Genomic DNA, 5774 nt, shown 5'->3' with positions numbered 1-5774 from the left:
ACTTTCCGCACGGGGGCGGCGCCCGCAGATTCGGCACACGGGGGGCGCGCACACGCACGCACGCCGCGCCGCGCCGCGCCGCCCCGGTGCGCGCTCCCGCGCCGTGAGGGGAGCGGCGCGCCCCCGCGCGGCGGGAGCGGGGAAAGGCCGCGCCTGGCACCGCCCCGCGGGGACCCAGGGCGCCCCCAAAGTGCGGCGGTCCCCAGGGCGGGGGGGGGGACAGCCCTGGGCAGCCCCTCCGGCCCGCGCAGGAGTTTGTGTGGGGTGAGAAGTGCTGCGCCCTCCCGAGCGGTCTGCCCCGCTCCCCCAGGTGGCGCATGTCACCCCAAAAGTGTGGCTGTCCTTGGGGTTGGGGGCGCCCCACTGTCCCTGAGCAGGGCTTGTGTGTGGCGGGAGCAGCGCATTTCCTACGGAGCGCATGGCGTAGGGCGGTGCCTGCTCCCGCTCAGGTGACACATGACAGCCCCAGAAGTGTCGCTGTCCCCATTGTCCCCGAGTATCCCCAGGCCCACAGCAGGGCTCGTGATGTGTCCCGCTGCAGCGTGCGTGAGGCAGGGTGGTTCCTGTCCCCACCCAGGTGACATGTCACCCCCAGAAGTGTGGCTGTCCTTGGGGCTGGGGACACCCCATTGTCCCTGAGTATCCCCAGGCCCACAGCAGGGCTCGTGATGTGTCCCGCTGCAGCGTGCGTGAGGCAGGGTGGTTCCTGTCCCCACCCAGGTGACATGTCACCCCCAGAAGTGTGGCTGTCCTTGGGGCTGGGGACACCCCACTGTCCCTGAGCATCCCCACGGCCCCACGCCAGGACTCGGCACCAACCACCCGCACCCCTCTGCTCAGCGTCCCCTTGTCGCAGAGCCACATCGCAGCCGTGGGGCAGGGACTCGCAGGGGACAAAGGCGGATCGCGGGGGGCTCAGGGCGCTGCGATGTTGTTTTTCCACTCAGCTGCAGCACTTGAGCTCCAAAGGCTTTGTAGCTTTTGGGCTCGGCGCTGTTTTGCTTTGCGCTGATCCACGGCCGGCCCTCGCTGCCCGGGGCTCTGCAGGGTGGGTTTAGGGCCGCGGGCAGGGGGCCAGGCCCCGCTCTCCCCAGTGTGGGGGGTCTTCCCCGGGAGCCAGGCCGAGCAAGCCCACGGCAGGCAGAGGAGCCGCGAGGAGCTCGGTGCCACAGGAGAGCTTCCCATCCCCCGGGGGTTAAACCTTCCGTGGAGGAGAATCCAAACACTGGTTACATAAAACAAAATTTAAGGCAAATAAAAAAAAAAAAAAAAAAATATATATATATATATATATATATTTCCCACACACGCTTTCCCCACTGCTCTCCTCCTCCTCACCCTCTCCCCTTCTCCCCCTCCCACTCTAAGAGCCGGGAGCATCGGCACTGATGTAATGTTGGCGTAATTGGAGTATTCAGGCTGCTATTTTGTACCTGCCTGTTTATTTGAGAGACAGCCTCAACCTCCTAATGAACGCGTCTGAATATTTATCTGCTGCTCCTGAATGGTGCATTTGTGTTTCAAATGCTTAACTGTTATTTTTATTTAGCTGCAAATTGCTGTTTTTATTTCGCTGGCGTACCTGCTTGGAAATTGCTCTAGCATGAGGTTAATGCCGAGCTGGTTTTTGTTTATTTCTGAATTCTGTTTTAATTAATCCTGTGCTGATCGAAGTGTAAGGACTGGCTCTGCAGTCCTCTTCTAGCTTGTCATGGAGCTAATGTGGTGAGCCTCGGAAGGAACTGGCTCACGTGGAGGAATGAGGAATCCCAGCCAGCTGGGATAGTAGAGGAAACATGGGCAGAACCCTGGGAGATGGGAAGCCCCAGTGACCAGGGGCAGCTCTGTTCTTTTACGCTACACTTGAAGGTACCTGTACCAAGTAGCAACATTTCTCAGAAATCTCTTTTTTTCCTCCTCCTAGAAGGTTTCCTCCCCTCCTCAGTGGCAGAGGCTTGGTCCCCAGGGCAGCACACTGCAGGATGGAGATGGGTCATACTGGTGCCTTGAGCCTTTTCCCCTGGATAAAATCCTGCCTTGCACAGAGTGCTGACCTCTCCTTGGAAAAACAACATGCCTGGGACCAGTTCCCAGCACTGTCACCAGCTGGTAAGGGACACCCTCAACACAAGGGCCAAAAAGAACTCCTCCCTACCCATTCCCTACTAACTGTGGGTGCAGCACTTCACACAAAGGACTTCACGAAACATCTGGCTGAGAGCACCTATGGAACAAGACTGTCCTTGTGAATAAATCCTTTGTGATGTATTTGACTGCCCAGGCTCTGGGCTAGCAGAAAGTTTGGGCTGGACAGTCAACTTGAAAAGTTGTGGGTTTGTTTGTTTGTTTGTTTTTTAATTAAAGAACAAAGCAATAAAAGGAGGAAAATCAAGGAAGGAAAAGGAGGGTGAACATGTTTTTGGAATAAGGTTAGAGGTGGGTGAGTGGGAGAACACAAGGAAACCCCAAATGCCCCTTTTGTGATGGTACTGCTGAAGATGGAGAGTGTTGATTTGGAGTCCTTGGATCCAGGGCACACTGCTGGATCCTTGTTAGGTTGTGCAGGATGGCAGGAAAATCAGGAAGGGTTTTGCACCCAGCCATAGCTGCCACGAGTGACCATGAGCAAACTGGACCCCCAGAACTGGCTCACATCTGGGGTTGGTTGGACCTCACCTCCAAGCTGATTTCCATGGAAAGGGCTTTGTGCATCTTCTGCCAGTGGAGGGGTTGTGGGCACAGACCCACAGTGTCCCTGTGCCATCTCCCCCATGGTTTTGGATCCTGGGGTGCTGCCAGGCTGCTCTGACCCACTCCATCAGAGATGATCTGTGTCTGGTGCTGGTTTGCCAAGAGGACCCATTGCTGGCATCATCTTTGACACTCCTCAGGTGGCTGAACCACCAGTGCTCCTGGGCACGCCGTTGCCACTGGCTGACATCTCACAGCTGCCCGGGGCCCAGCTTTCCCCCTCCTTTTAAATCTGATCCCAGCTCTGCACCTCTTTGCACCTGATAAGCATCTTGGTGGGGGCTGTTTGAATTTGTGCATGTTAGTTTTCTGCTCTGTACCCCTCAAAAGGACCCCAAGGGGCAGGATGGGATCTAGGAAGTGCAGTACTCCATCCCCTTCTGAGGTGGCCTTTGAAAAGCCATCTCCATTTCCTTCCCTGTGTAAGAAATGGGTCACTGTCACCCCCAAAGTAAAGGGGAGCTCCCAGCACAAGAGGGGAGATTTACCGCATGATGGAATTGCAGGAAGATACAAAGGAAGGGGGGTTCAGTCCTCGCCCCTCCTTTCAGCTTCCAAATTTCTGGGTGCAGAAACAGAGAGGTGTCAGCATCCCTGAAAGATCTGGGGGTGTTCAAGACATACGAGAAGGAAGAGAAGAAACGTGGCTGTGTGCCCCCCCGCGCCGCTCTCCATGGGGACCAGCAGCAGTGGGGGAGCAACGAGACCACAAATGGGAGGCAGTAGGGAGCCTGCAGTGAACGGGAAGGGATGGAGGGGAGGACAGAGCCCCGCTCCTGCCACGGGTTATTTCTTTTAATGGAGAAAAGGAGGAGAAACCCTTCGCAGAGGCGTAAGGAGGGGAAAAGGTGCAGGAAGGGGAGGGGGAGAGAGCCACAGGCAGGAGTCCATGGCTGCTGGGATCGGCGCGGCTCCTCAGCTCGCAAACACATTCCCGCTCCCCCGCATTGACGTCTCGGCGCGTTTTCCAAGCAGATGCTCCAGCCCCGCTGGCAGAATCCCCTCGGAACCCCCAAACCCGAAGGCGATTCCCCCGCATGCAGAGGGATGCGGGGGGTGTCGCGGGGGTCTGGGCTGTGTTCGGGGGTTCCCTCGGCCGGGGCAGGGAGGGGACCGGGTCCCGGTGCCACTAGATGGCAGGCGGCCCCGCTCCGAGCCAGCTCCCGCTGCCGCCGCATCCCGGCCCCGGCGCGGGGCCCCCCGGCTCCCCGGCATCCCCGCTGCGCTCTGCGAGCAGCGCCCGGGACAGGCTTTCCGTGCCGGCATCCCTTGGAAAACCGAGGGGCACCCGAGACCGAGCCAAAGGCCCTTTCGCAATGCGAGGCGACGGCGGGGACAGTCCTCAGAGGTTCCGACGCCTTCCCCAGACAAAATCCTGCCCTTCCCTTCCCTCCCGCCTGCACTTTTGGTTTCCTTATGTTTTTCTTTCCTTTTTTATTTTCCCCTATCCTTCTCCAAAGGGCTGCCTGCTTTTCCCTAGCTCATTTCAAGCGTCAGCGTTGCAAAATCAGACAGATGCACCCTCCGAACGCAGGCTGAGCTGCAGTAATGTGCACACAAGGTCCAAGCTGATTTCCCAGCACTGGGGGATTTTTAGGCTGACGGCAAACTAGAGAGGGCCTGAGGCAGTCTAATAAATTAGCTTCACCTGGCTTTCCTCTACAGGACTGCATTTTTTCAGCCTTTGAAACAGTGTGGCTGCATCCAGCCTGCTCCTAGGGCACAGCCCCCAGCTCCTGCCTTCTCCCAAGGAAAAATGGTGAGAGAAATACCTGGCCCCTCATCCAAACCCATGTCACAGAGTGTGCAGATAACCACAGGATAAATCTCTAGGCCCTGTCATCATCTCTGGGGGTCAAGTTGGCTGCAACAACAACCTCTTCTCCTTTCAGCGTGTCCCTCCTCCCATTAGCCATTCCAAGGATGATGCTGCTCTGTCCCTGGGCTACCTGCAAGGAAGGATGTTCTGAGGGTCCATCTGCATGTGGAGTTTCCATGTGCTTTACTGTCATCACCCCTGTGCTGGATACGAAGAATTGGAATATTTGGCATGTGTGTGTGGGAGACGTTCTGGATGTTACTGAAACTCACCCCCTCCTGGGACGGGGCTTTTTTTAGACTGAAATAGGAAGCACAAACCTCACCCTGAGCTTCCTCTAGGGTTTGGTTCTTCCTAGAGTTTTGTCCTTACTGGAAATTTCTTTTCTGCACCTCTGGCCCAGATCCAGCCAAATGCTTAAGCACAGGCTGAGCTTCAAACCTGCATTGCCACAGTGTCTTCTTGGATGGGTTGGATTGTCTTGGTCCTCCTCACTTTGGGAAAGCTTGTGCCTCTCCATGCTCCTGCTCTGAGATGATGGCAGTGGGAAGCAGAAGTATCAGCTTGCTTTGCTTGTGCACCAACCACGAAACTAACCCTGTATATGTGCAGGAAGAGAGTTATCAAATCTGTGAGGCCATGGGAATGCTGCATGTGAGGATTTGGGGTCCCAAAGCATGAGCACCTGCAGCCCTGATGTCCACAGCTCAGCCCATCCTCATCCTCTCTGCTCTTCTCACCAGGGGAAGGTCAGGTAATGCTTAAACTGCCAGTAGTGCCAGTGAATATTTGATACTGGCTGAAATGGCCAAGCAAAATCACAGCTGCTGTCACCAACAGGGACTCAAAAATTTGCTTCCATATCAATGACAAGACACAATATCTATTCTCCATGGACTGGGACCACCAAAAAAGTCTGATCCATTTGGTCACACCCTCCCAACAGCTTACACCCTGATGATCTCCCAGGTCTAGCTGTGTAAGAGCTCTGATGGAAATTCATTTTGATTTCTTGACTCTTTCTCTGCCATTAATTTAAATTCTTCAAACCCTAATGCAAGGAATTGAAGCGCATATTGATTAAGGGCCTTTTATGGATGTCTTGCAGAGCACATTAAAAATTATTTAAAACTTGCATTCCAGTATTAATGACTCTCATCTCTGGCACTTTGCAGCAATTCAGTCTTGACTTTTAATTGAAAAT

This window comes from Anomalospiza imberbis, chromosome 1 (assembly GCF_031753505.1).
Source record: "Anomalospiza imberbis isolate Cuckoo-Finch-1a 21T00152 chromosome 1, ASM3175350v1, whole genome shotgun sequence".
Taxonomy (NCBI): Eukaryota; Metazoa; Chordata; class Aves; order Passeriformes; family Viduidae; genus Anomalospiza; species Anomalospiza imberbis.
Note: the sequence above shows the minus strand (reverse complement) of the source record.